Below are 25,453 nucleotides of genomic sequence, written 5' to 3' on the forward strand. Positions count from 1 at the left end.
ACTTTATAGTTGAGTAAACTCCAGCCCAGGGAGATTAAGTGACTTGCCCAAGGTCACCTAGGTAGTAAGTGTCAAAGTAATTAAAGCTAGCAAGGATTTAATTCAACCTTCTTATTTTATAAATGAAGAAAATGAGTTCAAGAGAGGGAAAGTATTTTTTTTCATTTATATCATACTTACATATAACCTGTGTGTTTTGGTATAGAAAGCTAGAGAATCAAAACCAAATTAAATTTTGGTCCAGGGTAGAAAACATGTTGGTGGGCTAGCTTAGTTTTAGTGAAAATAAAGGTTGTGCCCTGAGTCATAGGATTTAGGGCCAGAAGACACCATATAAATTATCTTATACCATTCCTTCATTTTACCTACTGATGTCTACAGGGCTTAAGGGTCTTGATCATGACCACACAGTAGTAAATAGCAGAGTTGGAATTTAGCACCAGACTCTCTGACCCTAAATCCATTGTACTCTTGACTTAAAAAATGTTTGGTGCAGTGTGTAATTCAGTTTAAAAGCAGAAGAGAACAACATATTTGGGGTTCGGTAAATCACTGTGGGTTTGTTCTAGTTTTTGGTTCACAGTTTGGTTGCTTCAAATCCTTGATTTGGATAGTACCCAGTGATTTACAACCTGGTAGAGCTGTACAATTCCATCTGGAGAAAAATCAAAGCCTTCCCTGGAGCCCCATAGCTCTTGGTCTCCAGAATTCTTCCCTCCCTCCCTTTCCTTTACAGGAAAACCAAAACAATTGTTAATATTTCTCCTTTTCACACACCTATAGCCCTTTTGGAAGTCATGCCAAAAAAACCCCAAAACAAACCAACAAACCCAAAATCAAAAAAACAGATCCAACAATTTCTATTTGCACTCCTGGACTCCACCTGCAAATGTAAGATGCATGGCTTCTCAACTCTTGGTTCCAATTTGAACTGAACTCTGTTTGGCTCTATTTTGTGTTCTCCCTCAGTTCAGATGCTGTCCTGCTATGGATGGAGAGACCTAGGGAAGTGAGAGTGGTTGGAGGCATTTGAGAAAGGGGGTCTGTGGGTCTTCTTGACTGAGCCTGAGTTTTCTTTTAGGGATCACCCATCCATGAGGAAGCATTGATGTGGATGCTTGATTTGCCCTTTTCACTGCCAAGAGGGAGAGAATCCAGGCTCTGCTTGATGTCGTGGGTGAACAACAGCCAGCCAACTTTCCAGATGACCTAGAGGCGTGGACTAATTGGGCGGGAATGGGAGGTTGGAACTATATGAAAGTGTCTCTTCAGGAAGGTCTAGAGAAACTATTTAATTGCTGCCCTAAGAAGGTCAGAGTTAATATGCTGTTGCTCTAGGAACACCCTGAAATTCAGTGGCTTTGTCTTTGGCTATTATCTTTGCTGTTCTCATTTTATTTTTAAGACCCATAAGTTTTAGGGCATAGAAGTGTATAAACACCATGAGAGTCAGAACAAGACCTAGAAGTGTATAAACACCATGAGAGTCAGAACAAGACCTAGCTTTCAAAGTGGGAAAAATGATTTTTGTAAATCAGGTTAGTTATATCCTTCTCCCTAAAGTGTTCACTTGGTCTATACAGCTGACTCCCCATAAGCCTGAACCCACAATCTGCCCTCTAATCATGAAGCAACATGTTAGAAGGTTGGACTTGGAATCAAAAAGATATGGGTTCTTATCTTGACTCATTTTACTAGCTGTTTGACCCTAGGCAAATCTCTTAAACCCTCTTGTTTTAGTTCTTAATCTGTAAAATAAGGGCCTTAGGCTAGATAGTTTCTAAGGTCCCTTCTGGATAGCTAAGTGTTACAATGGATAGAATGCCAGGCCTGGAATCAGGAAGACTCATCTTCCTGAGTTCAAATCAGGCCTCAGACACTTACTAGCTGTGTGACCCTGGGAAAGTCACTTAACCTTGTTTGCCTCAGTTTCCTCATCTGTAAAATGAGCTGGAGAAGGAAATGGCAAACTACTCCAGTATCTTTACAAAGAAAACCTCAAATAGGGTCACAAAGAGTCAGACACAACTGAACAACAATAATAACAAAGTCCCTTCTAACTCTTAAGTTTTTGATCCTATGAAATGAGAATTATTCTTTTATGTGGCAGATGAAGCAGTTGAGTGGCATAATGGATGGGGTGCTGGAGTTGGAGTCTGGAAGACCTGAGTTCCAATCCTGTCTTAGACACCTAATAGTTCTACGATCCTGCATAAGACATTTAACATGACTGGGCCTCAGCTTTTCAAGATGTAAAATTGGGATAATAATATTACTTACCTTATAAGGTTGCTTATGGGAATGAAATCAGATAATATGTTGGAAACTTTGTAAAATTTATGGTACTATATAAATGTTTAGCATCATCATCGTCACCCATACTACCTCATATTGGATGAGATGAATGAGCTCCCTTTCTCTACTTCTATTCTCAATACAAACCCACATAGAGAGACACCAAGCACAGCAGAGAAGTTAAATCAAAGGGATTAGATTGCTTGTGTTAGAATTTCCTGGAAATAATTACTTCCCTCAAAATGGAGCCCAGTGTCCTTGAAAAATAACAGGGCTATGAATTTGAGACAGAAGAGAAGGAAGCTAGGTCAGAGGATTTGGCAGGGGGAAGGGAGGATCATTAAGTTATTTTTAGATTTTAAGGAGGTACTTCCATTGGGACAGTTCCTATTAGAATGGATCTTGATTTCCAAAGTAGTTGATACCATCTTATTGTAGTCCACTTACATTTTAATCATCTTTGGTGAGAGGATAATCTCCTTCTTAGATGACTGGTATTCAAAAGACCTGTGTTCTAAGTTGGCACCAGGGAATAATCCCTTCATTCCACAGACATTCACTGAATGCTTGATGCATCCGTGAAATAATAACATCCTTGGCATTTTGGCAGTAGTGTGAGGGAGACTAGGGACTGTATAACTGTAACGCTTGGTCCCAGTGGAGCTTACTGGAGATTCAAGATATTTATATGTAAATGAAAGTGCTGAAGAATGTTACCAGAAGGCAGCACATAATTGAATAAATGATGTGTTGGATTTGAACTAGCAGAAAGGAGTGGGAGGGGTATTTCAGGTGGGCAGAATAATATAAGCAAAGGTGTGGAGGTAGGAATGAGATAACTTGATAGGCCTGATTGCAGTAGAGATTCTATTCTGAAGAATTGTTGGAATTAAATTTGGACTAATAAAGTGGAGCCCTAAAGTCAAGGTTAAAGGGTAAAGTCAAGATTTTGGATTTGATCCAGTAGGCAATAGAGGACTTTTAAGTTCTATAGCAAGAGACTAACTTGAAAAAGTACTGTGGATAGAGAAAATAGACAATGGTACATGTCCTTCCTCTTACTGAATGGTGTGTCCACATGGATCACAAGTGTAAACTGAGATAATCTTGAGTCCAGCCTCTTCTCTTTTATTCCTCTGTGTGATCTGCAACTGATTATATAATTCTTCCTCCACTGTATTTCTACTCTGAAGCTTAATCATGGAATGAAGGTGGCTGGTTCCTTAAAGTCTATGTCAGTGGAATACAAACTCTGGTCTGGACCCAGATGGCTCTGGAGGAGAAATTGAGGCTGGTGACTTTGCACAGCCCTCCCTCACTCAAATCAAAGTCAAATGCAAGTCATGTCATCATTTCCCTGATGTCATGATCCTCTTTGAGAACGAAGGACAAACACAACAACAACAAACTCTGGCAGGTAGCATCAAACGGGAAAGGTTTTGAGTATGGGTCTAGTAATGAGCAGCATATCTAGCATATATGAACCAGTCTAACTATGTTTGGAAAGGCTCCTCATTAGGATGCTGGTATAGTATGGATATATGTTTGTGTGTGTGCGTGTATGTATGCCTGTGTGTATTTACATATGTGCATGCATATATACATATGTGTATGTATATTATAATGGAGGAAGAATTTTCCCTTTCCCAGAAAACCAGCCTTATATACTGTTTGCACCATCCCTTCTGAGAAGTAATCTTGGGTAACTTACATAAACTGGCTCAGCAGCCATGGAGCATGAAAGACAGAAAGGTAAGTGGAGACTGAGCAAAAGTGCCTTTTTTAACACCCCCCCCAAAAAACAACTTAGGGTTGGGGCTAATGTGAGGGAGAGAATCACTCTCCAGCTACTGAGGGAAAAGGACATAATTAGTTATGGACTTGCTATGAACCACTGTAGTGTCAAAAATAGTCCTATTTGAGTGGTGGGTGAAAAAGATGTAGCCAGAGCCACCTGAAGAGAACTTTTGTGCAGAGGGCAGTGTTGTGGGACCTACAGTGAACATTGAAAACAGTGGAAGATTTAAATAGGAGGCATTTGATGACCCCGAGGAAGGAAAAAGCAATAACACTTTCAAATGAAGCTCTAGCATAATTGTTCCATGGTCCAGCTGCTCTAAGATAACTAAACAGCAGGGAACAGTGAAGCAGAGATGAGGGCAGCAGCCACAGTATGTACCAGGAGCAAAGGATGGTGATGAAAAAGACCAAAGATGGCTTACAGGGCTAGAAGACAGTGGCAGCAGAATGGGCACCAACGGTAGGAGAGCTTCTGGTGAAAGATCGATGAGTTACAGAGCCCTGACATATGGGAGGGGGCCAGGCCAGGTCACCTTCAGGGATCATCTCTGTTTCCTTAACTGTAAGTATCAAGCATGACAAGCCTGACAGATGTCAAGAGCCAGAATTCACCAGTGTTATTGAAAAATAACTTGTAATCCCGCCCCTGATTCTTTCCCACCAGCATTTGAAAATTTAAACCACTGATGATACAGAATGCCATGCTGATGGATAAGCATGTTTCTGTGTGTCTACATTATAATGTTTAGTTCTTTCAAAAGATTTGGTATTATATCTAATCATAACATCAATACAACTCATAGTGACAATTCTTTTTTCTTCATGCCTTTTTCAAGGGCTGAGCATGACGCTCTGAAGAGTCGTAGGTAGTTCATAAGCCATGGGTCGGCCATCCACTACCCGTGGATACATCCAAAGGAAGTTCACCTAAGAACAGGATTGTATAGACTGGGGACAGGGAATAACCTGGTGTTGTGTGTGGTTTGTCCTTCCTTCTCAAAGAGGACCATGACATCAGGAGGATGATGCCATGACTTGCAAGTGAATTGGATTACAGTGAGGGAGGACTATGCAAAGTCACAAGTCTCACTTTCTCCTCCAGAGCCATCTGGGTCCAGTGGTCAGATATAGATCAGGAGAACTGGAGATGGCCCAGGATGCAGTGGGAGAACTTGGCCTTTTTCAGCTAATGTCTTTCTGACTTCTCACTTTGACTGAGACAACACCCATTCAGCAACTAGGGCTGTTTAAGAAGTGAGCCAAACCTCATGTAGTGGATAGAGTTGGCATTGGTGTCAGGAAGGTCTGGGTTCAAATCATGTTTCTTGACATCTAGTAGCTGTGTCTCCATAGGCAAGTCACTTAACCTGTCTCTAAAACCCTAAATTGAAGAACACTTTTTAATCTGCATTGGTAGAGGCGATTTACTTAAGATTATTAGACCACTGAAATCACAGGTCTGAATCCTGCTGAAAGAACCCATTGGGCATCTAGGTGATGAAGTGGACAGAGTGTCAGGCCTGAAGTCAGTAAGACTCATTTCAAATCTGGTCTCAGATACGTACTAGCTGTGTGACATTGGCCCAATCACTTAATCCTGCTTATCTCAGTTTCTCATCTGTAAAAGGAGCTGGAGAAGAAAATGTCAAACCACTCCAGTATCTTTGTCAAGAAAACCTCAATAGCTGTCACCAAGAGTTAGGACTTAACAAGGACAACAAAGATCCAAACAATTGAACATGCAAATATTTAAAGAGAAAGGAAGTGATCAGGGCAAAATCAGGGTGTATTCCTCAGGGAAGGTTTTCTTGAAGAGGCAATTGTCTTTATTTTCCTCTGTCAGAGAACTGTGTATTATCTTTTGGATAATGATCACACACACACACACACACACACACACGCACGCGCGCGCACACGCACATGCGCACGCACACACACATAATGGCATGGTACAGGAAAAAAAGAGCACTGGCTTTGGGTTCAAGGTACCTGGGTTCAAAACCTTGGTCCCCTGATATTAGTACTTGTGTGACTTTGGGCAAGGAGCTTTATTTTGTCTGGCCTTGGTTTCCTCACCTCTAAAATGAGGGGGTTGGACTAGGTAGCTTCTGATTTTCCCTTTAGATCTTTAATTTTATGACAGATATTTTAGAGAAATGCTAACACTCTCCCCCATCCCCACCCATTTTTGGTACACAACTGTCCTACAAACTACAAAGACCCACAGGCGCAGACTTAACAATCAGCTAGTGAGCTATGTGTTTAAAATTGGCTCCAATGAAGAAGGTGAGGACTCCGAGTCAACTCATTGTGTCTAGCCCCTCCTTCCCCAGCCATAAATTATAAGATATGATACAATCAAAATAAAATCTGACATTCATGTTCTACTTTAAGATTCTTTCCTCAGAGTCCTGATATTATCATCCTTCTTCTGTAGATGAGCAAACTGAGGTCAAAGCAAGGCCAAAAGACTTTCCTTTAAGTAAATAGCTGGTAAATGTCAGAGCTCGGATTTAAAACCAGGTCTCTAATTCCAGCTCTTGATTCACTGCACAAGTCTACTTTCTAGCATTTAAGGGGTCCAGCTAAAATCCTCCCTCCTCCCTGAAATCTTCCCTGACTTTTCCAGCTCATAAAAATGGCCTTTTCCCATCCTTGGAACTCACTGTCCTGATTGATAATAAATTAATATGGCTTGTCATGACTTGTAGCAATTCTTGTATTTATCATTTTGTGTTGTTACAGAACCATTTCATATGTTGTAATGTTAATGGGATATGAAGATCTTCTCTGCCCATTAATAAGCCTCATGTGGAGCCCATTAAGGGAAGTGTGCTTAGGGGAGGCTTGCTTGTAGGAAGGCTTTCACACCTTTTGGTACTAAATTGATTAGGCACTGAGTCATGAGGGTTGTGTTGCCTTCTGGCTCTGAGAAGGGTATATATACTCTGAGTTGGCATTTTGCTTTGGGGGTTTGCTTATGAGAAGGACCTTGTGATTCTCTGGTTGAGACTCTGAGTATGTTCAGACCCCTGGCTGCTCAGATGTAAAGGCTCTCTTGATCCAGTGGTGTGTGTGAAGTGCATAGCAATATTGCCTTGGTTCAGGCAGTTAAGAGTCCTATCTGTTGGTCTTCATGCTAATTTCTCTGCTTGTGTTTTCTCTGACATCCAGGGTGCTGACCCTTCCTTTGAACTGGTGAATGTAATTAAAAGTAGGATTGTTAACCCCTTTTGGAGCAGTCTTTCCTAGAAAAGCAGATCAGAGAACCTGTGCTAGCAGGCCATCCTGGATACACTAGGGAGCTTGCTGCTACACGTGTTCATGTCTTATTTCCCAAACTTGGCTTGTACTCGGGAACATAGGATTATCTATTTAGAATAGGAGGGGGCATTAGACATCTTCTGGTCTAATTCTTTCATTTTGCCAATGTGAAGTATAGAGATGTTAAATAACTCATTCAAGGTCACCTAGGGAGTAAGTGGCAGAGCTGGGACTCATGCCCAGGTCTTCTCACCCCAGCCCAGCTCTTCCTACCTCACCATGCTGCCTCCCATTTCTCTGTGTTCTGCACAATTCCTAGGCACAAGGCTAGCCCTGTAATAGTGGTACACAAATCCTCCCTGAATGAATGAGTTAGTCAGGCAACAAGCATTAATGAGGCACTTACTATGTGCCAGTCACTGTACTAAGCACTGGGGATACAAAAAGAGGCAAAAGATAGTCTCTGCCCTCAATGACTTCACAATCTAATAGGAGAGACAGCAAGCAAATGAATGTTTACAAACAAGCATGTTGCATAAACATGTTTCCTGGGACTTGAGAGAAAACCAGGTAGTAGAGATGAGGAAGAAGAGCATTCTACGTGTTGGGGACAGCTAGATAAAATACCTGGAGCTGAGAAATGGAATGTCTTCTTTGTGGAAGGAGACTAGTGTCACTGGATTAAAGTACTTGCTAGGGAGTAAGGTATAAGAAGACTGGAAACGTGTGTGTGTGTGTGTGGGGCCATGGGGGAGATAGGTAATGAAGGGCTTTGAATGCCAAAGAGAATATTTTATATTTGATCCCGTAGGTGATATGGAGTCACTGGAATTTATTGAGTAGGGAGGACCATAGTCAGACTTGTGGTTCAGGAAAATCACTTTGGTGGCTGAACGGAGGATGAATTGAAGTGGGGAGAGACTTGAGGCAGACTGACCCACCAGTAGGCTATGGCAGTGGTCTAAGCATCAGGTAATTCAGGGCCTGCGCTAGAGTAGTAGTGCAACAACAATGTTACTTGCAGCTACTGTGGAGGTATAAGGCCAATAACACCAGCACACAGGAGGGCTGCTAGCACAGGTTCTTTGATCTGCTTTTCTAAGTTTTTTTTTAGGGGGGAAGGTAGGGCAATTGGGGTTAAGTGACTTGTCCAAGGTCACACAGCTGGTCAAGGTGCCAAGTATCTGAGGCTGGATTTGAACTCAGGTCCTCCTGACTTCAGGGCTGGTACTCTACTTACTGTGCCATCTACCTGCCCCAGATCTGCTTTTCTAAAGGAAAGCAACTTTAAGGGGTTAACAATCTTACTTTAATTAAACATACATGTATCATTCGCTTAGTTTAGGGGGAAAAGCCAGCACCCTGAATATAAACAGAATACAAATACAAACAGAAATTACAAACAGAGAAAATAACACAAATCAACAGACAGGGCTTCTAACTCTCTGATAAAGACAGTACATACATAGTTACCAGAGAAAGAAGCACCAGCATCTGGGTTTTCAAAGTTGGGGGGCTCCTTAATGGCTACCCAGAGTCTCCCTTGGTCAAATCACTCCAAAACTCTTCCAATGCATGAGCCCCAAAGCAAAATGCTAACCTCAGAGTATATATATACTGCTTCCAATCAAGGACTCTTGATTCAATCAAAGACTCTTGATTCAAACAAAGGCAAGACTCAATCAAAGGCCCTTTATTGCAGTAGTGCTGAGAAGCACCCCAAAACAAAAAACAGCAAAAAGTTCCACTTTGCTTGCCATTACAACTAGCAGCATCAGAAGAGAGAAGGGGGCATATTTGAGGGATGTTGCAAAGGTGAAATTGATAGGCCTTGGTGACAGATTGGATATAGGTGCTGAGAGATAGTGAAGTATTGAGGATGATGCCCAGAGTGTAAGCCCCAGGGGTTGGGTAGATGGTGGTGTCCTCAAAAGTAGGGCAAGTTTGGAAAACGAGGATTGAGAAAAAGTCATTGTATTGGATAATTAGGAGGTCACTGGTAATTTTGGAGATAGCAGTTTCAGTGGAACAATGAAATTAGGAAATAGATTGTAAGGGAGCTAGACTGTAAGAAGAAAGTGAGAGGAGAAAAAGTGGAGGCATCTGTTGTAGATGATCTTCTCGAGGAGCTTAGCTACAAGGGGCTAACAAGACAGAGGAAGACAGCTAGCAAGGATGGAAAAATCAAATGAAGGTTTTTTCAAGATGGGGGAGGTATCCTACATGTTTGTAGGTGGTAGGGAAGAAGCTAGTAGACAAGGAGGGATTGCATGTGGATGACCAAGGAGGCAATCTGTTGGAGGAGTCATGAAGGAAGGAATAATTTGCACAGATAGAGGGGTTTGTATTGATAATGAGTGGGGCCACCTCTTTGTGTGAGACAAGGGTGAAGGAAGAGTTAGTGGCAGAAGACAGCTAAGGAAGAGGAGAGAGGAGGCAGCTCATGACAAACAGCCTCATTTTTTTTTTCCTATAAAATATGAAGCAACTCTCTCTGAATATGGGTAAATCAGTGAATGATCACAAAAGGACCTCTGAGTTGATGTTCAGTCTGGGTTCCAAAGAAAACTTCATAGAGGAGTAACTAAAAGACAAGTGGTAGAAAACATGACTTTTCACCTTTACCCAATATCTTGCACATAGCAGATTAATGTTTATTGAATGAATGTTACATGGTCGCCGAAGTCATAATGAGGCCACTAGACCTCAAGTACTGGAGCTGGAGTTAGGAAGACCTGCATTCAAATCCAGCTTCAAACACTTATTACCTATGTTAAGTAAGACATTACTTAACTTCTATTTTCCTAAATTCCCTCATTTGTAAAGTAGGGATAATAATAGCATCTACCTCCCAGTGTTGTGAGAATCAAATGAAATAATATTTGTAAAATGTTTTGCAAATCATAAAGCTCCTCTCTCCACACACACATATGCATATATAATATATATGTATGTATGTGTATTTGTACATATAATACATATCATATAATATATATGCATATGTAATAACTATGTTCCTTGTGACTTTTTTTTAAGAAACAAAGGGAACTATTGCAAAAGTTAAGGACCTTGACATTTCTTTAAAGTGTATTCAGATAACGCTCTATCACGGGCAATTCTGCCTTCCAGACCCACTTTCAAAATGGAACAAGTTGGCTTTCTTTTTGTTTTGTTGTATTGCTTTTTTAAGGGAAGCAATTTCCTTGGCCAGCCGTTGTTTGCACGGCTGTTGAGTTTATTGGGCCCTTTTCTGTCTGAATTAGGGAATTTGCTCTTGCAGCTCAGTAGCTTCCCATGTTTGTCCCTTCCTCCACTTCCCCTCCTCCCCTTTTTCACCATAATGCAGTAGGCCAACTGGCTGTTAGGCCCGTGTCTGCTTCTTTGAAAATGCAAACTCTTGTGGGGTTGCATGCAAGTAAACCATCTGACTCCTCCTTGGAAGAGGAGAAATCTTTGTTCCGCACAAATGCTTTGACTAGCTCAGGAATGGAGGCATTCTCTTCCAGAGCTGCTCTCAAGGGCAAGTTCTGAGTCTCAGTTGTTTTGGAAATAAAATGCAAATTGGCATCTCAAGCTCAAAGCTCAGGAACATGTGGTTTTTATTTGTTTGTTTGGTAAGACTGTCCTGTAGCTTGATTAGGTCCCAGTGAGGTCTTCAGATTTCAGAACATATATACTGGTCTATCCCAGTGGTCTGGGGACTTAGAGAAAGTTCTCACAAAAGACACAGGCCAGTGATGTATAAAGCAATAGATCTTTAGTTTGGCATGTTTTAACTCTCACAGGGGAAGATCCAAGGCCTGAAATGAAACTTGTTGCCCATGAGTGAGCACGGGCAGCAAAGATACAACCTGGAACCTTGGGTGTAATAATTTTCAGGCCAAAGAAGGAAGAAAAAAAAGGCAAAATGGTCAGTGATGCCAGAATGAATGAATGAAAAAGCATTTATTAAGTTCTTATGAAGGAGTTTTGCCAGCTTTTCATCACAACTGCTGGTTGATGTGTGGGAAAACAGAGGTTCTGTTAGCTTCATGAAAAGGAACTTGAAAAACCAGGCATGGACCATTGGTTTGATAGTGGGGAGGGGTAAGTTTCTCATCTCTGATATCATAGGCAAGAAGCTATTAGGGTTACCAAATGAGATTACCAAAGTAAGCATTGCCTATGTAAATTCCCAGAGAGGGGCATGATGAAGTGATGTAAAGGCAACCACACTGGCACACCCAGGATGGCTGCTAGCATAGGTTCTTAGATCTGCTTTACTAGGGAAGACAGCTGTTTAAGGGGTCAACAATCTTTAATTACATTCACTGGTTCAGGGGAAAAGTCAGCATCCTGAACTTCAGAGAAAATACAAACAGAGAAATAAAGACCAATAGACAGGCCTCTGACTGCCTGAACCAAAGCAATATGGCTATACACTTTACATACATCACTGGATCGAGAGAGCCTTTACCTCTGAGCAGACGGGGGTCAGAACATATGGCCGCTCAACGTCTCGACTGGTGAATCACAAGATCCTTCTCATAAGCAAGCCCCCAAAGCAAAACCTCACCGCAGAGTATATATACACTTCTCAGAGCCAGAGGGTATCACAATCCTCTGGACTCAGTGCCCAATTAGAAATTAGCAAAAGGTGTGAGCCTTCCTACAAGCAAGCCTCCCCCTAAGGCAAGTCCCTTACCCAATGGGCTCCACGTGAGGGAAAAATCTTCCCATTCCATTAACATTGCAGGTGAGCATGTTCATAGATGAGGAAGGCTGTACCACAAACTAGACTTATTGGTCTCAGAGAGACCCCCGAGCCCCAAACCAGAGAGGTCTTGTGGACTGAGATATCATAAAATGTCAGGGCTGCTTTGCAGTTCAGTGGTTCATACACTGAAGTCTGTGAACTTGTTTTGAAAATATTTTTATAGCTATTCCAACATAATTGACTTCTTTTGTAACCCTATGTATATTATCTTATGATGCATTTAAAAACCTTATTCTGGGAGGGGGTCTGTGGGTTTCACTGGACTGTCATAGGGTCCGTGACACAGAAAAAATTAAAAACCTCTCCTCTAGTTCATTCTTTCATTTTGTAGATGAGGAAACTGGATCCACTGAGCCCAGTTTTTCTTTCACTTTTCAAACCTGGTATATCATGGGAGCAACTGAATCAGGCCTCCTCCCCTTCTTAATAATGATATATCTATAAGTGGCAATGTGGTATAGTAGGTAGGACACTGGACTTGGAATATGCCTCGGTTTCTTCATCTATAAAATGAAGGGGTTGGAGTCCCTGGCCTCTGAGGTATTGAAAGTCTATGAGTCCCTGCCCAGCCATAAGAAGTGGAGGCCTGGAGCTCCAGGTGGCTTGGACTCCTCATTGAGTTTCCTGGTCTTCCCCAAGGACGTGGACTTTTACTGATGTTCTTTGTCAGTTTTTTCACTTGTGTCCAACTCTTCATAACCCAATTTGGAGTTTTCTTGGTAGAGGTACTGCAGTGGTTTGCTATTTCCTTTTCCAACTCATTTTACAGATGAGGAAAGTGAGGCAGCAAATGAGTTAAGTGACTTGCTTGGGGTCACACAGCTAGTAAGTGTCTTAGTCTAGATTTGAACTCGGGGAGATTCATCTTCCTGACTCCAGTCCCAGCACTCTATCCACTGCACCACCTAATTGCCCCAGGACATAGTCTTACCAAATGACAGAGATAGTCAGATTCCTGGTCAGAGATAACACTGAGGCAGTGTGCACTGGAATGAACACTGGATTTGGATCAGATGTCCTGGATTCAAATCCCTCTTTTTTTCAGGTACTACCTGTTTGATCTTGGGAAAGTGTTTTAAACTCTCTGAGACTCAGTTTCTTCATCTGTAAAATGACCGTGTTAAACTAGATGGGCCTCTAAGGTTCTTTTCAGTTCTGAATCTATGATGCTTTGATTCAATGATCTTCAAGCTCTAAGATCCTATTACCTTATTATAAAGATATAAATGAGAGCCCTTTGATACGATAATCATTATGGAGCTGAATGCATACCTAAACTGAGAAGGCAACAGAAGTTTCTCAAGAAATTGTTAGAGGAACCAACATCAAGAACCACTTCTGGTTGCTAAAATCCATTGGCTTCTAAAAATCCTACAATCTTAATGCTTCTTCTTTAGTTTTGCCTGACTTTGTCCTTTAGAATCCTTGTCTAGAACCCTGAAGAACTTTGGACTACACCTTTTCAACATAGTCCTGATATCTGGGGGAGGGATATATTGAGACCTTGATGATTGAATGACTTTACCAGTACTAACTCCTGCTACACTTGCCATCTTTGGTAACTATGGCCCAAGTGACCTTGAGATGATTTGATCACTAGGCAGCAACTATTGGTTGATGTGCAACATGCCATGTTGGATTGAAATAAAACTATATCACAGGATCAAAGCACTGAAAGTCCATAAGAGTCTCCTGGGTCTGCTCTTCATCCCTTTCAGAGAAAGTTTGAAAGTAGCCAAAGTAGGCGTGTTGAATAATTACTCTATTTCTCCAACTTCCTTCTAGGTGCTTAGCTCAATTGAAGCATCTCCCTCTTTTTCTCCCTTTCTGTCTATTCTATTAATTCTTATGTGTGTGACCACCTCTGTTTCTTTAACCTAGGATAATTTTCCTTCCTTTCTGCACTTATTTATATCCTATCCACCTTTCCAGTTCAGCTCTATCTCCACCTTCTCTTCTGTGAAATGTTTTACAAATATTCTGCCTACCAATTCAACAAACATTTCTTAGGCACTATTCTAGGTTTTGAAGATGTAAAGAAAAATGAAAACTAGTCTTTTCCATCATATAGTATTAGGTATATCAGTTTTGTTTATATGACTAAATTATAAGCCCCTTGAAGGCAGAAACTATGTCTTTTACATTTCTTAAATTGCCTTCTTTGCTTGTGTAGGTCTAGGTTCTATGATAAATAGTGTCACAGGGTGATTCCAATTTATAGAGAAAAGAATGCTTTAAACTCTCAACCTGATCCTAAGAAAAGGATGGAGAGTAGAGGCAGAGCCAAGATGGTGGGGTACAGGAAGCACCCAGCTGAACTCTCTCAACATTCCCTTCCAAACAACTTGAAAAGGATTCCTTAAATCAAATTTTGGAGTGATGGAGCCAAAACAAAGGTCAGAGTGAGACATTTTTCAAGGCTAAAACAACTTAGGAGGTTTCCAGTTAGGGTCTGTGACACCAGGGTGGGGGCTGACCTGGAGTGTGGCAGGAGCACCAGCAGTGGGCCTTGGAGGTGCCACAGCAGTGGAGGCAACAGCTTCAGGAGCTCTCAGCCCAGAGATAAGTAAGGAGGTAAGACAACTGATTAGAAAGAGGTTATCCTTTGCTGGCACTTGGTGCAGCTGCCACTGACTGGCAAGTCTATTGCCCAATAGCAGTGCTGGGTTGCGGTTCCAAGGCAGAGAGGAGTGCTCATAATTGGTCAGAAGGGAGCAAGGGCCCTGGTCACAGTTCCAGGGTCAAGAGGAGTGATAGCACTTGTGGCTGCAGGAGAGTGAGGCTCCTGGTCACAGTCTCAGGGTCAAGAAGGGCACTAGCACTTGTGGCTGCAGGAGAGGTAAAGACCAGAGCACAGAACAGGAGAGCAGTGACCTCACCTCTCCTAGGTTTGCATTGCCTTGTAAGCACCAAAACCTTTCAGACCTCCCAAACTAGATCTTAAAACAGCAACATGAAAAAGCCTGAAGCTTGGCACAGGACTTCCTCACCCCCAAGTGAGTAAAGACAAACTTTAACATAAAGTTCAAGGTGAAGAAATAGTCTAGGAAAATGAGCAAACAACAACAACAGCAACGAAAGATGTTAACTATAAAAAACTACTGTGGTAGCAGCGAAGAAGAAAACAACGTGAAAAGAGCTGACAAAACCTCAAAAAAAATACTGAGTGGAACCAAGCCCAACAAGAGTTCCTGGAAGAGCTTTTCCCCCAAGATGGTGCCGAAGGTAAAGAAGGAAGCCCTTGTCTCCGCCAAGCAAAAGCCAAGTCCAAGGCCTTAAAGGCCAAGAAGGCTGTGTTGAGGGGTGTCCATAGCCACAAAAAGAAGAAGATCCAAATATCCCCCACCTTTCAGTGACCCAAGACACTAAAACTTCGAAGGCAGCCCAAATATCCTCAGAAAAGTGCCCCTCGGAGAAACAAGCTTGATCACTATGCCATCATTAAGTTCCCCTTGACCACTGAGCCTGCTATGAAGAAGATGGACGACAACAACACCTCAGTCTTCCTTGTGGACATCAAAGCCAACAAGCATAAAGAAACTGTATGACATTGACGTGGCCAAGGTCAACACGCTGATCTGGCCTGATGGAGAGAAGAAGGCCTATGTCCGACTTGCTCCAGACTGTGATGCTTTAGATGTTGCCAACAAAATTGGAATCATCTGAACACTGTTCTGCTATCCCACTCCATCTACAATAAAAAAGTTTTCCAGTACATAAAAAAAGAATTCCTGGAAGAGTTAAAGACCTAGATAAGAGTGGTAGAGGAAAAATTGGGAAAAGAAATCAGAGTGATTCAAGAAAATTATGAAAAGAGAATTGGTAAAAGAGGCACAAAAAGTACTGAAGGAAATAACATCTTAAAAAGCAGAATTGGCTTAATGGCAAAAGAGGCACAAAAGTTCACCAAAGAAAAGAGCTCCTTAACAATTATAATTGCCCAAATGGAAAAAGAAGTACAAAAGCTCAGTGAAGAAAATAGTGCCTTAAAATTAGAACTGGGCAACTGGAAGCTAATGACTCCACGAGACATCAAAAAACAACAGAACAAAGTCAAAAGAATGAAAAAAATAGAAGAAAAAGTGAAATATCTGATTGGAAAAACAACTGACCTGAAAAACAGATTGAAGAGAAATAACTTAAGAATTACTGGACTACATGAAAACCATGATCAAAAAAGAGCCTAGACATCAGATTTCAATAAATTATCAAGGAAAACTGCCGTGAGATCTTATATCCAAAGGGTGAAATAGAAGTTGCAAGAATCCATCAATCACCTCCTGAAAGAGATCCCAAAATGAAAACTCCTAGGAATATTATAGTCAAATTCCAGAGCTCTCAGATCAAGGAGAAAAATATTTCAAGCAGCCAGAAAGAAATAATTCAAATAGCCACAGTCAGGATCACACAAAATTTAGCAGCCTCCGTGTTAAAGGAGCAGAGGACTTGGAATGTGATATTCCAGAAGGCAAAAGAGTTGGGGTTACAACCAAGAATAATCTGCCCAGCAAAACTAAGTATAATCCTTCAGGGAACATGGATTTTTAATGAAATAGAGGGCTTTTAAGCATTCCTGATGAAAAGACTAGAACTGAATAGAAAATTTGACATTCAAACACAAGACTCAAGAAGAATAAAAAGGTAAACATGAAAGAGTAATTAAGATAATGTTAAATTGCTTATTTCCCTATATGGGAAGATAATACAAATAATTCTTAAGAACTTTATCATTATCAGAACATTTAGAAGGAGTCTACATAGATAGAAGGCATGAGTGTGAGTCAATTATGTTGGAAAGGTTGCAAAAAAGGTGATGGAGTGAGAAAGAGGGATGCACTGGGAGATGAGGGAAGGGAGAGGTAGAATGGGGAAATTTTTCTTACATAAAAGAGGTTTGCAAGGAAGAGCTTATAATGGAGTGAAAAATGGGCATGGGGGCAATGCTTGAACCTTACTCTCAATGGAATTGGTTCAAAGAGTAAAGAATATATATACACATTCAGTTGGATATAGAAAAGGGAAAGAAGAAGGGAAGGGGAAAAGAGGTGTCAAAGGTGTCAAAGGTGATAAAAGGGAGGGCAGAATAAGGGAGGCAGTGGTCAGAAGTTAAACAAGGAGGGGCAGAATAAAAAGAGAGAGAAGGATAAACAGAAGATGATAGGATGGAGGGAAGTACACAGTTAATGATCATAACCATGAATCTGAATGGGATCAGGTCACCCATGAAACAAAAAAAATGGCAAAATGGATTAGAAACCACAATCCAACAATATGTTATTGACAAGGGACACATTTGAAACAGAAAGATGCGTGCACAGTTAAAATAAAGGGCTGGTGAAGTCTATTATGCTTCAGCAGAAGTAATAAAGGCAGGGGTAGCAATTGTGATATCAGACAAAGCAAAAACAAAGATAGACCCAATTAAAAGACATAATCAGGTTAATTACATTTTGCTAAAAACTACCATAAATGATAAAAGGATATCAAACATTTTTGCAGGGGATTTCTCTGATAAAGGCCTCATTTCTCAAACATATGGAGGGCTCAGTCATTTATAAAAATAAGAGGCATTCGTCAATTGATGAATGATCAAAGGATTTGAACAGGCACTTTTCAGAAGAAGAAAGCAAACCTACTTATAGTTGTATGAAATATCCCCTAAATTACTATTGACTAGAGAAATACAAATTAAAATAACTCTGAGGTACCACCTCATACCCATCAGAAATGACAAATGTTGATGGGGATGGAGAAAAATAGTTACATTAATGAACTGTCGGTGGAGTTGTGAACTGGTTCAACCATTCTGGAAAACAATTTGGAACTATGCTCAAAGGATTATAAAACTGCATATCCTTTGACCCATCAATACCACCGCTAGGTCTGTACCCTAAAGTGATCAAAGAAAAAGGAAAAGGACCTATATGTACAAAAATATTTATACTAGCTCTTTTTTGTGGCAGGGAGATTGAAGGGATGCCTATCAATTAGGGAATGGCTGAACAAGTTGTGGCATACGATTGTGATGGAGTACTATTGTGCTATAAGAAATGACAAGGAGGGGAGTAATTTCAGACAAAGCAGGCATAGCAAGACCTATATGAACTGATGTCAAGTGAAGAACCAGGAGATCATTGCGTACAGTAACAGCAATGTTGTAATAGTGATCAAAAGTGAAAGACTTGGCTACTCTGATCAGTACAATGATCCAAGACCATCCCAAAAGACTCTTGAAAAAAATGTTCTCCACCACAGAAAAAGGACTCAGTGCAAATTTAAGTATGATTTTCTCACTTCATTACTTTTTTCTGATATGGCTAATATGGAAATATGTTTTATGTGATTTTACATGTATCATTAATTAATATAATTTTGTTTACTTTCCCAGTGACTGGGGGAGGGGTGGGAAAGGGAAAGGGAATCTATAATTTAAAATTTAAAAAGAAAAGAATGTTAAAAATAAATTTTTGAAGAAGAGCTTGGGAGAGATAAGTGCTATTTAAGATTTTTCTCTTTAAAAAATTAACACCAAAACAAAAATGTGCATCCTTTTATTGACAGAGATTGCAGTGAGCTTCTAGGTCACTTCCAAGGACAGTCATTTGAGTAGCTACCTTAGATTCCTCATATGAAAAATAGGGGAGGGTTGAGCTAAATGACCTTTAAGATCATATACACCTCTACCTTTCTCTGGACAGAAACCTCTGATGGGGTTGGCCAGGAATCAATTAATTAGCCAGAATTTTATGAAAGGAAATGTGATGGAGTAGATAGACAGCTGGCCTTGACTTTAGAAGACCTGAATTCAAGTCTTACCTCAGACATATACTGGTTAAGTGATGCTAGGCATATCAGGAAACCTCCCCAGTGCCCCCAGGAAACTCTCTAAGATAATGAATTACGGAATAGGTGCTGATCTGCATTCCTAGAGAGAATGCCTTTCTGGGAGTTCCCTGAATTGTATTGAAATCACAGGTCCGGTAAAAATAAATCTGAACACCTACTATGTAGAAAAACAGAAATGTAAAATAAGGTTATTGCTAAGCTTGTATAGTTTAATAATTTCTTTATTAAGTTCAGGAATGCCTATCAGGCTTTAGGGTTTACAATATTGCCAAGGCGACATGATGTGAAGATTCCAAGATGACTGAGGTTTGGGATAAATGTTGAATACTTCAAGAAGGAACAACCAATTTATTCTGTGATTTTTGGATTAGAACCCTTGATTAAGTGTGTAGAGACCTATATTCACACCTCCGCTTGACTGTATGGCCTTGGTCAGGCTACTGGCTGCTTTGTGCCTCAGTTTCCTCTCTTGTAAAATGAGACTAATCAATTATGTTTACACCATATAACATAGAATATAAGGGAGGATAAAATGAAAAATTAGATATGTGAGCTTTTTACAAATAGAAAATAAATTTCAAAGGTATGGCTATTACCATTATTACCACTGTGATTACTGTTATCAGCACCCAAAGCATTTTTAATCATTGGCTCTGGTTTCCCCAGCATAGCTCAGCAGCAAAGACACAGCAGCCTCAGACCTCTCTGTGGGCCAAAGCTGCTACTGCCTGCTTGTCAGCATGGAAAGGTTTGGGCTGGTGAGTAATTGGTCGGGTTGAGCGCCTGCATCTTTGCAATCCTCTCAGGGAATCCCCAACAGCACGGATAAAGTCCTATGGCTGGGAATAGCTAATAGGATTCACTGTCTGTGTGAGCTGATGGGGTTTTCTCTCTGGCTTATACTGCAGTTTGGTACAGCGACTCTTGCCAGAACTCATTTCCTTAAACAATACTCCACACGGGCGGTGATGCAGGCCAGATAGAGAATAGAATTTTGTGGGGGTGGGGACCGTACTGGTATTGGCCCTTTTAATGAGTGCTCACTGTAATGGATATTCATTGAGAACTTTCAATACATATATTGAATATATATATATATATATATATATATATATATATATCACTGTGCTAGGCACTTGTGTGTGTGTGTGTGTGTGTGTGTGTGTGTGTGTGTGTATGTTGGGGGTGAAGGATTTATTCAAAAGAAGTAGAAGACACTATTCCTTTATTCAAAGAGTAATTAAGAGTTTTAAGTAGATGATTTTATATATACATACACACATACGTATACGTATGCATACATAAAGCATACACACATACATCTACATATGCATACATATACATATATATACACAATATACATACACATACATACATATTTTTATATATATGTATATATGCATATACATATATATATATATATATATATATATATATATATATATATATATATATATATATATATATATAAAGAGAGAGAAAGAGACAGAGAAAGAGAGACAGAGACAGAGACAGGCAGAGATTTAGATATGGATGTAGATTATGGATATCAAACTTTTCCAGGGTGAGTGGTAATGTGATGTGGTAGAGGTCTGATCCTGGAGTCAGGAAGACATGAACTCAAGTCTTGTTTCTGACGTATGCTAGCTTTATGACTCTGGGGGAAAGGAAGGGAACAAGCATTTATTAAGTGCCTACAATATTCTAGGCACTACAAATATTTCATCTGATCCTTGTGACAACTATTTAAGTAGGTGCTATTATTATCTTCATTTTACAGTTAGGGAAACTGAGGCAGAAAGCGGTTAAGTGACTTGCCCAGAATCACACAGTTAGTAAATATTTGAAGCAAGATTTGAACTCTGGTCTTTCTAATTCCAGGCCCAGCTTTCTATTCACTGAGCCACCTTGATAAGGGGTCATCCCTGTCACTTTCTATTGTGACTGGAAGCTCATTACCTACGTGAGTCTGCTAGGTGGCACAACACACACTGTTGGAGTTGGAGACAGAGTTAAGAGTCCAGAAGACCTGAATTCAAATTCAGCCTCAGTTACTCACTGGCTGCATGACCCTGGGCAAGTCAACTCAACCTCTGGCAGCCTCAGTTTCCTCATCTGTAAAAATGGGGTAATAATAGCACCATTGTCCCGAGGTTATTGTGAGATTATTAGAGAGACTGTGTAAAGCACTTTGTATACCTTAAAGCACCACATGAATGCTTAGTATCATTATTACCTCATGAAGCAATCCATTCTGTGGTTGTACAGTCCTAGTTGCTATAAAGCCTTATGTTAAATCAAAGTCTAACTTTGATTCAATTAAAAATTATCTTTATTATTAAATAATTAAAGAATTAGATTAAAGAATATCTATATTGATAAAAAATTATCTTTATTATTAAATAATTAAAGAATTGGATTAAAGAATATCTTAATCTATATTGAATCTTATATTGAATCAAAGTCTATCTCCTTGTTACTTTTTAGGGAAAGGATCTTAGAGGTCATCTAGCCTGACCCCCTCATTTTCTATGTTGAGAAAACTGAGATTTAAAGAAATAAAATAACTGCTTAAGGCCACACAGCTATTAATTGGCTGAAAATGGATCTTCTAACTCTAAATCCGTTTCACCGTATTCCTTCTACTCATTGCTCCTACTTCTGCCTTCTCTAGCTACATGGAATGAGGCAGCTATTTTAATAGGTTTAGCACATAACAACACTTAGCACAATGCTTGACACATAGTAGGTGTTTAATAAATGCTTACAGAAGGAAGGAAACAAGCATTTATTAAGCATCTACTGTGTCAAACATGCTCCAGGTGCTTCACAATATTGGCACATTTTGTCATCACCATAACCCTGTGGGGTTGGTGCCATTATCATCCCTATTTTGCAGTCAAGGAAACTGGGAAAGACAGAAGTTTATTTTTTTTAAGTGACTTTCCCAGGGTCACAGAGCTAGTTAATGTCTAAGGCCATATTTGAATTCAGGTCTTTCTGACTCCAGGCCCAGGGCTCCAGCCACTGCATCACCTAGCTGACTCTAGTTGCCATGGGATTAATGGAAAGATCAAAAGGGAGAGATATGTGGAAGCTCTTTGAAAAAATTGGAAGTGTTATGCAAATGTATGCCAACAATAGTAGCGATTGGAACAATATTAATATTAATCAGGAAATGACAGCATCCATGCACATTGTTTATATATTGAGACATATGCATGTATGAAAATATTACTATTGTCTCTATATAAAGAAGAATACTTAAGAAAGATGGACTGTTGGATTGTGCTCAGGACCACTTCCCCCCTAGTTATGCTTCTCCATGGAAGCTTCCATAGCCTGGGCCCCCTTCTTAGTACTCAATAAGCACAACTCCATCAGGCATTTGTTAAGACTGTATGTGTGGCCCAGTTTTCATTGAGGCCTGAAGGCGGGTGATCTGGTGCCATGTTAGTAGGAGATTCTAAAGACTTCCCTGTGGGATTTTGCGGATAAGAGAACACCGGAGACTGCAAGAACATATTTCTGCACATAAATATTTATGTCAAATCAGCTCAACTAAGAAGGTGGCAAAACAAGGCGTGAAAATAAAATGAAACAGAGCAGCCTGACTTTTTGCAAATATTTATGAGAGAGAAAAATGCTGAGAGGAAGGACAGGAGTGAGCCATGGAGGCCTGACAGTGGAGGAGAGAAGAGAAAAAATGAGAATCCCCGTAGGGTCTGGCTATGGCCTTCTTAGAGTAAGTCAGCTTAGAAATGCCAAATGCCTGAATGCAAGTAAAATCCCTCCCCCACTATACCATTGTTAGGAGGATTTCTACAGAGATAATCGATTTCTGTGGCCCAGCAGGTGACCCACAGAAAAAAATAAAGCAATCGTTTATAGCTTAGGTTTACAAAGCCCTTTGCATTCGTGATTGCATTTGCTCCTCATAACAACCTTTTGAGTTAAATGCCAAGGGTAGCATTGGTCACCATTTTCCAATGAGAAAATGGAGGAGTCCACATGACACTGAACTCGGAATCACATGGCCTGAGTTCAAATCCTGTTTCTGGCATTTAATACCTGTTTGAGTTTGGACAAATCATTTAACTTTCTTGAGGCTCAACTTTCTCGTCTATCATATGAGGGACTTCAATTGAATAACCCCTATGGGACTTTCTAGCTGTATGGTCCTAAACTTTCAACTCAGGTCAGACTTTGAGCTCAGCTCTTTCTGATTTCAGGCTCAGTATTCTTTCCACCACAGGCCCCCAAAATGCTTCTTGCTCATCTGGTTACAATAAATTTTGTAAGAAGAAGAATACCCTAGAAGTATTTTCTCTTGTCTTTATCCTTGTAACACTCAGTCTCTTTGGAGAAAGAATATACTTGTCAAAGGCAGCTGCAGTGCAGTGAAAAATGAATTGAATCTCATATTAGAGGTGTTGAATTGAAGATTAAGCCCTGCCCCTGAATTAACTGGGTGACTGAAGATAACTCTATCTCTTTGGGCTTCAGTTTCCCCATCTATAAGATGGGAACAATGTGCAAATTAGCATCTGCTTAGCTCTTGGCAACATGCTGTATAGGTTATCCCACTCGAGATAGTAATGATATTTGCTCTACGAGGCAGCTATCCTCTTTGTGGATTTTGTGGCAATGTAGGCCAGGAGAAGAGAGCACAACCTGAGGGGGAGTGTCCATGAACTATGTATAGTACTTTTAGCTTGCCATCAATTGGAAATTACCCTTCACTATCTATCCCGTTACACAGCCTGAAACGACCCAAGCTAAATTGTCTTAAGCTCCCAAATGGCCCACTAAAGCAAAATAACCTACAAAAGAAGCCGGAACTAGAAGAAAGAAAATGCCCCGGGAGATAGTGGGTGCATGACACCTTTCTCTCTTGAGGACTTCTTTGCACTTGTTAATTCACTGCGGGGAGGCTGGGCTCAGCCCTGTTTTAACCTGTTTCTGCCAACCAGTTTAGGAATCTTGGAATTTTGATCAAACTCTGTTTTAAAAGCAATTCAGATGACTTTCTTTCCTGGGCGGTGCTAAAGTATGCAAGGTGAGCCATTGTCATCGGGGTCTACTGGGCTTGGAGACTTGCTGCATTTTAGGCCCACCTCCTCTGCTAGAGAGGTGTCAAGCCATAGAATGATGAAGAGATGGACTCAGATTCAGGAAGTTCTAGGTTTGGTTCTCACCTCTGAGAAATACGGGGACAAATACGAGCTGTGTGACTCTAGACAGATCGCTTAACCTCTTTGAGTTCAACATGACTATACATTGTAGAGAAGGTGCCAACCTGCATTTGTCGAGGTAGAAGAATTCCTTTTAATTAAATAATGGAGCTGCAGATCTAGTCCCTACAGCTTTCTTCATTTCTGGCTTATTTACTGCACTAAGAGAAGCTTCTTGCCCAGGGTTAAAGTCATCAGTATGAAGATCTTCTTGTTGTCTGTGCCTCTTTTTTCCCCCACCACATTTTTGCCTAGATTTTAGACTCTCCCTTGTGTTGTCTTTCTGTTCTTTTTGGTGTCCTTTGACAATCTGGCTGCAGTATACCTTTCCATGCTTATTCCATATGATTCTTATTCATATATACCATGGTCTGACCAAACCTATCTACAAGCTGTTCCCTGTAGACAACATGCCGTCTTTTATTTGCACAAAGGCATTGAAGAAGAAGATAGGTTTTCAAATTTGGGGAATAAAATACACCTGTTTGCTCCACCCCAAACTTGGATAGTTCCTAATATTTCATCCAACGGAAAATCAGATTCCCTCATGTTGCATTGTTTTCTTTTAATCAAATGGCCTTATTTGAGTAATTGTTTTTAGTCTATAAAAGTTGGCCTCTCCCTGTATTTTGGGCCAATCCCTAAGCTGAGGAAGGTGTCTGGTCCCGAAGCATTATTTAATAAATTGATCCGCTCAGATCAGACCTTTGTTTCCTCAGTCATTTCATCCTTCACCTGCCACAATAGCCGATTATGACTGGAACAAAGAGTACTTAAGGGAGAATAATATGAAGTAAGGCTGGAAAGGCAGGTAGAAAGCTCCTGGCTAAGGAGTTTGTATTTTATCCTACAGACAATGGAAGCCAGTGAAGACTGTTTTTGATGTGGGATAACATAATCCGGTCTGTGCCTTAGCAAGATTATTTTGGCAGCTGTGCGACAGATAAAAGGAGAGCAAATTAGGAGGCTCTTGCCATAGTCTATGTGAGAAGTGATAAGGGCCTGAATTTGGGTGACATATCTTCCTCTAGTATTGGGCCCTGACTTCTTGTCTTGTATTCTCTCGCCTTTCCATTGCTGCATTGTTGCCATGGGGCTTGTTAGAAGGGAATTTAAACCATGTAATGATCAGTCCGATGATAAAGAGTGATATATTCTTTTGAGAATGTATCTAGCTAATTGTTAGTGTCCCCAAGTGTTTTCCAACTTCTTTTATTTTTTCCTTAAAAGGGTAGGGTATTATAATTTAGGAAAAAAA

Source organism: Trichosurus vulpecula, chromosome 9 (assembly GCF_011100635.1).
Source record: "Trichosurus vulpecula isolate mTriVul1 chromosome 9, mTriVul1.pri, whole genome shotgun sequence".
Lineage (NCBI taxonomy): Eukaryota > Metazoa > Chordata > Mammalia > Diprotodontia > Phalangeridae > Trichosurus > Trichosurus vulpecula.